Here is a 7,359-nt window from a genome sequence, read left to right as displayed (position 1 = left end):
CATGTGGCTGAACGCTCAGTCATGTCTGACTCTTGGGACCCCATGGACAGTAGCCCACCAGGCTCCCCTGTCCATGGGATTTCCCAGGCAAGAATACTGGAGCGGGTTGCCATTTCCTTTTCTAGAGGATCTTCCTGACCCAGGGATCGAACCCATGTCTCTTGTGTCTCCTGCACTGACAGGCAGATTCTTAACCAGCTGAGCCACTGGGGGAGGCTCTGTAGGGAGATTCTGTGTTAGGGAACTTGGGAAACAGAGATGCAGGAGGATTGGACCATTGGATCCCTTTGCATCAGACTCGAAAATTCTGTAAGTGTTCTGCTCTTTTAACAAAGGTTCCTACTCATGATTCCAGGGTAAGAAATAGTCAATGGACAGCTGCTCTGGTTGATGTGCTGTTGATATGTCTGGAACTGACTTCCTCTTGACTCCAAGGATGCTCCTAAATCCATTCCCCAGGAACCCTGAGCAGCCTGGAAGAACTGGAAATTCACCTCCCCACAGTAGGAACTGCCTCGATGTGTGAGTCAGTGACGTTTCTCATGTTCTGTGTTTCCCAAGCACAGGCCTTCAGAGTTTAGAGAATCAGAGGCAAATACTAGCAAGAGTGGCCTGGCATGGGGGCCATGAGAATATGTCTCAGACCCCCCGACCCCTGACAGCTGAATCCTACAGGGGCTTTGAAATCCACTGCTGTGTTTGTGTTCAGGCTGTGTTGTCCACGGGTGCTTCTGCCTAAGTCTGACCATGATGCTGGAGATGTTAAGGAGACTAGGGACTCACTGATGCCTTGGCCAATTTCTCTTTTGATTTGATGGCAGATCATCCATGGTGCCTCTACATAACCTCCTCTCCCTTTCCCCTTCAATTAATCAGACTCTCATCATGTTCGAATGGCCCCCCAGTTTTTCCCAGCTCCCTCTTCATTCTGCTTGACTGGCATCTTCCCAATAAAACCCTGGGACACTTAATCCTCCCTTGTCATCTGCTTCTCAAAAAACCTAGACTAACACACTTGCCAATTTCCTCATCCTGCTTTCCTCCAGGAAATCAGATGGAATGATCCAGCTGCCGCTTGCGGATCCTGTGAGAACCAGGCCAGGACAGTGAGCACCAGGGAGGCTGGCCTGGAGAGGGGCGGCTGTGGGGGTCGAGTCAATGGGGGACAGCGGTTCCCCCAGGATGGCGAGTGGAACAAGCCCACCTCTGAAAGGAGAGAGAAACGCAGGAACTGGTGAAGGACAGAGTCAAGTCGGTAGCAAGGAGAGATAGCATGAAATAGAATCAGAAGAGAATAGAATCAGGAGGAATAAATGGACCGAGGAGGGCAGTTCAACACGAAGGACCTCAAGTGCTCGGGAAGGTCACTTTAGGGGAGTGCCTGATGTCAGACATGCAGATGCCACCACCCTTATGGCAGAAGGTGGAGAGGAACTAAAGAGCATTTTGATGAAAGTGAAAGGGGAGAGTCAAAAAGTTGGCTTAAAGCTCAACATTCAGAAAACGAAGATCATGGCACCTGGTTCCATCACTTCATGGGAAATAGATGGGGAAACAGTGGCTGACTTTATTTTTGGGGGCTCTAAAATCACTGCAGATGGTGGTTGCAGCCATGAAACTAAAAGACACTTACTCTTTGGAAGGAAAGTTATGACCAGCCTAGACAGCATATTGAAAAGCAGAGACATTACTTTGTCAACAAAGGTCCGTCTAGTCTAGGCTATGGTTTTTCCAGTAGTCATGTATGGATGTGAGAGGTGAACTATAAAGAAAGCTGAGCACAGAAGAATTGATGTTTTTGAATTGTGGTATTGGAGAAGACTCTTGAGAGTCCCTTGGACTGCAAGGAGATCCAACCAGTCCATCCTAAAGGAGATCAGTCCTGGGTGTTCATTGGCAGGACTGATGTTGAAGCTAAAACTCCAATACTTTGGCCACCTGATGGGAAGAGCTGACTCATTTGAAAAGACCCTGATGCTGGGAAAGATTGAGGGCAGGAGGAGAAGGGGACAACAGAGGATGAGATGGTTGGATGGCATCACCAACTCAATGGACATGAGTTTGGGTAAACTCCAGGGGTTGGTGATGGACAGCGAGGCCTGGCCTGCTGTAGCTCATGGGTTCACGAAGAGTTGGACATGTCTGAGAGACTGAGCTGAACTGAACTGATGTCCACCATCAGGATGATTCTAGAAACTTAAGTAGACACAGGGTTCTTATTAACACAGGGGTTAATAAGAAATCTTTGGCATGCAGATTTTGATTCACGGTGGTGGTCAAGATCAGGCAGGCTGCAAGAGCTGGTGGGAGTCCTGAACAAGAGGCAGATGAGGGTCAGCAGTGTATAAGCGTCACCAATCCTTGACCAGACTGTCTGCCTGAAACAGACAAGGGTCCAACACACCTCTGGAGAGGAAGATGACCTGGGAGATACTGGCAGACAAGTGGCAACGTACCATGGTGGAAAAGCATGTATAGCAGGACCAGACACCGGCGCATCCATGGGCCAGCACAGCCCGTTGTAACCTGGGAGACTGGGCAAGTTTCTTCATCTTGTTTCACTTCACTTACCCCATTTATGAAACACGGATAATGATACCAACTTTGAAGGTCACAGTAAAATGAGAGATAATGTAAATATAGTACCTAATACAGTATTTACTGCAGGGAAGTCCAACCAGTCCAACCTAAAGGAAATCAGTCCTGAATATTCATTGCAAGGACCGAAGTTGAAGCTGAAACTCCAATACTTTGGCCACCTGATGCAAAGAACTGACTCACTGGAAAAGACCCTGATGCTGGGAAAGATTGAAGGCAAGAGGAGAAGGGGACGACAGAGGATGAGATGGCTGGATGGCATCACCGATTCAATGGACATGAGTTTGAGTAAACTCCAGGGATTGGTGATGGACAGGGAGGCCTGGTATGCTGCCGTCCCTGGGGTTGCAAAGAGTCAGACACAACTGAGTGACTGAACTGAACTAAACTGAATACAGTATTTGGTATTTAATGGGTGCTCAAAATATGGTGCTTATTATTAATGTCAGAAACCAGAAAGTCTGTGTTAGTGGGGATATGTCAGGCCAGGTAGCACACCAACAGCCCCCAAATTCTGTAATTAGAAGAGTGAGTTATTCTGAGTCCCAAGCAGTTTTTCTACACTTTATATTTCACTGGAATTCACTCCTAGAATAAAACTTATTCTATTAATTGGGAATTTCTCATTTGCAAAGGCTTTTCATCCAACTTTCAAAACCAAGCAAAATGACTTTAATCAAAAAAGAAAATTTGTGTGTTAAGCAGTTGAGAATTTCAAAGGATGCCCTTCTGAATTAGGGGGCTGGACCAAGGGCTCAAATGATGCTCTGAGGCCTGTCCCTCTCTTCCTGAGTCTGAGTGTTGCTTCACTTTCTTGAGGAGGCTTAGATGGCTCAGGGCAGCTCTAGGACTGGAGTGTTTTCCCAGATTATGATCCCAGAGGAAAGAGGGCATCTCTTTCCAGATAATTACAGCAAGTTACTTGTGGAGTAACTGGTCTGACTGGTTCATGTGTCCGTCATTAATCCATCACTGCGGCCAGAAAGTGGATGCACCTTCGATTGTCCAGGCCTGGCCTGCTGGTTGTCTCTGGAGGCAGGGGTGAGAATGGGTGAGGAAAGTTTCCAGAAATGGTTGTTTGGATAAAATCACATACCCAATACATCTGCTCATTAGAGGGCTTTTTTTTTTTTTTAATCTACTTTTTGTCTTCATTATCAAAAATTCCCTAGAGGGCCATATCCCTCTGGAGAAGCAGAGATTTCTCACAATTAGCAATTGGTTCTATTCGGTCTCACAGATGAGGGACCTGCCCAGAGAGACCCTTAGAAATTCAGACAGAAGAAAAATTCAGACCCTCATCCTTAGAGATGGACATTGGGGTGGAAGCTTTAGTCATAGATTACTTCAAATCAAGGACTTAAAAAATTCGTCTCCTTTCTAAGAGAAGGAATAAAATGTGCCTTCTGGGACTTCCCTGGTGGCTCAGAGGGTAAAAGCGTCTGCCTACAATGCAGGAGACCCAGGTTTGATCCCTGGGTCAGGAAGATCCCTTGGAGAGCGAAATGGCAACCCACTCCAGTACTCTTACCTGGAAAATCCCATGGACGGAGGAGCCTGGTAGGCTGCAGTCCATGGGGTCTCTAAGAGTCAGACACGGCTGAGCGACTTCATTTTCTTTCTTTTCTGGGACTTAACTGTATAAAATGACTGTCCTGAGTGCTTAGTCATGTTCAACTATTTGTGACCCGATGGACTGTAACTCACCAGGCTCCTCTGTCCATGGAATTCCCCAGGCAATAATACTGGCATGGGTTGCCATTCCCTTCTCCAGGGGATCTTCCCAACTGAGGGGTCGAACCCGGGTCTCCTGCATTGCAGATTCTCTACCATCCGAGCCACAACTCAGACCAGTTCCTAACTTTTTGGCTCTGAAAAAGCCAAAAGGCAGTGGGTGCTGGTTTTGTCTTCCCACCCCCCCGACCCCTCTCTTGTTCCTGCCCGCATTCCATGATGTGTGTCATGAAGGGCCTGTCCCCTCAGGAGCCAGCTTCTGGGAGAGAGGAGAATCGCCCAGTGAGGGCGCCGGGCACATCTGTGCTGCGTCAAGCCGCCATGACACCCTGGCGTGAGGAAATGTCTCAGACGTGCAGACGCTGCTGGCTTCAGCCGTCTCCTGCCTCTGGCACTAGTACTGTCTTAAAAACAGATTATATAACACTTCATTTATTTATTTACACTCAATAAATACTAACTTTTAAGAACTAGAAAAAATATAAGTATAAAGAAGAAAATAGAAACTACTCATTTTATCCTGTCCCCAAGAACCTGCCACATCTAATATTTTGATGTATATCATCCCAACTTTAATCTACATAATCCCACTTCATTTGAGGGATGGGTTTCTGAAGAGCTCACCTAACTTAAAAATAGTAAACCTTACGAATTCCCTGGTGGTCCAGTCGTTAAGACTCTGCTTCCAATGCAGAAGGGCACAGGTTCAATCCCTAGTCCAGGAACTAAGGTCCCATATGCCAAATGGCACTGCCATAAGATTAAAAAATAATAATAATAAGATAAACATAAAAATAGCAAACCTTTAAAAGAATCTGATTCTTTCATAAGAATTAAATATGAAGTAGCAGGGACTGTGCTCTTGGGTCACATGAATCTATAACCCTTATGTTAAAGGACACTTTTACCACGACGTCTTGTAATTAAGTAATCAGCATTTTTTTTGGTCCAGTCTTTCGTTATTCTTCCCTGGCTACATGATGACCTTGGTAAACCATTGTCTCATTTCAGACTTTTCTCACTCCAGAGTTCACACTGCAACATCTCATTTCAGGCTCTTTTTATGACCTTTGTAACACTTAATTGCACCTAATAAAAGTTGTTGATTATTTAGAAACATTCTCCCATTAAAGTAGCACTGTCTAATGAGTTTGGTTAACATTATTTGAGGATATCAAATCAAATCAATTATGAACAACAAAGTCCTACTGTATAGCACAGGGAAGTATTTTCAATATCCTGGGGTAAACTTTAATGGAAAAGAATATAGCAAAGAATGTGTATATGTGTAATCGAGTCACTTAGCTCTACAGCAGAAATTAACACAACATTGTAAATCAACTATACTTTTTTGAAGCTTTTTTTTTTTTTAAAGAGTGTATCTTAGACTAACAATGTGATGGTCTGGAACCAACAGCCATGTGGACGCAGGATGGTGAAGATTCCTAGTTAGCAGCAAAGAGGGTCCTCTCCACAGCACAGTCATCAATGAACATTTCTTCAGCCCTCTAGATTTCAAGTTCTTTGAATCTTGACAGTTTTTAAAAGTCTTGAGGGATTTAGAGTATTTTGATTTTATACTGAGACTCTGAACATATTTTATATGGATTTTATAGTCTTGACTTTGTTACAAGACTCTAAATTTCTCTAATTCCACAGCTATAGATCCACAAAAGCTGTGACTTCCTCGTGTGTGTGTGTGTGTGTGTGCGGATAAGCCTTTTCTCACACAAACAGGGTTCACAGCCTACACTGTTTAGAAACTTGCTCATTCAACTTAACAACAAATCATTGTTTACAATGTGTGACAGAAAATACTTCATAATCAGCCAGAACAGAGACTATGCTTTTTATCACGCCTTCTAAAGTGACCCCAGGCTTCCCTAATGGTAAAGAATCCACCTGCCGGTGCAGGAGATGTAAGAGACTCAGGTTCAATCCCTGAGTCGGGAAGGACACGACATGACAGCCCACTCCAGCATTCTTGCCTCCAGAACCCCATGGACAGAGGAGCCTGGTGGGCTACAGTCCATGGGGTCGCAGAGTCAACAAGTCGACAAGACTGAGCAACTTAGCAGGCACACACACCAAGTGGAGACAGATATATAAAGGCACCCAATGCCTGGGACAGGTCATTTTTTAAAGCTGTGAAGTAAGGTGTTCCTAGGTCTCACTCCAGTTTTTGTGGACTCCAAAATTCTTAGTGAAGCCCAGGTCTTCTTGAAATCCCTCAGGCCAGAGGCAATTAACCAAGCGTCCCTCCCTGCTGCTCTAGGTGCTGGGTTAGAGCAGCCCAAATAGTATGGGCTCCCCTTAGCGTGAGTTTGGAGGGGAGACAAGTGATGGAGCAAAGGCAGGTGACCACTGCTCAGCCTGGATGACAGGAGAGCATCCAACTGAACTCGGGGTTGGAAGTCTGCCCCATGAGGAGACGTCTGTCCTGCGAGGAGACGCTGCAGCTGAGACTGGAAGTACGCTCTTGGGAGGGAGAAGCTGGGAGCTTTTAGGAGAGGAAGAGAGCAGTGTTCCAAGATGACAGAATGGAGAGTCTGAGAATCTGGAGGGAAGAGGGAAGAATTAGGAAGTAATGGCAATTGGTTTCTGAAGGGCATCCAATTCCATAGGACAGGAAGCAGAAGGATGGGGAATCAGATGGGACATCCTGGAGACACATGCCATTGATACAAGGGGACATTCTGAGAAGCCAGAGTTGACTGGTGACATTGTAGCCTTTCTCAGAGCTTATCCCTGCTGTGTGTCAGCTGGGTGGTGTTGTGGGAGGGCAAATCGGGCTTCGGGAGGGGGTCAGAGAGATCACCCAGATACTTTCTGATCCTATGAAACACACTCTTCCTAAAAATCACAGGCACAACTAGAGCTTCTTTCCTTAGTTTTACAACAAGTTGGTGTTTTTCCTTTGGCCAAACACCAAAGAATATCATTTAATCCCTGTAGAACTGTGCATAGAACTCAGCTTGGGCTCAGCACGGCTCTCATTCAACTGCCATTCATCTGCCGAGCTAAAGG

This window comes from Oryx dammah, unplaced genomic scaffold, assembly GCF_014754425.2.
Source record: "Oryx dammah isolate SB20612 unplaced genomic scaffold, SCBI_Odam_1.1 HiC_scaffold_3, whole genome shotgun sequence".
Lineage (NCBI taxonomy): Eukaryota > Metazoa > Chordata > Mammalia > Artiodactyla > Bovidae > Oryx > Oryx dammah.
The sequence above is the reverse complement of the archived record's forward strand: the minus strand, read 5'-3'. Positions refer to the sequence as shown.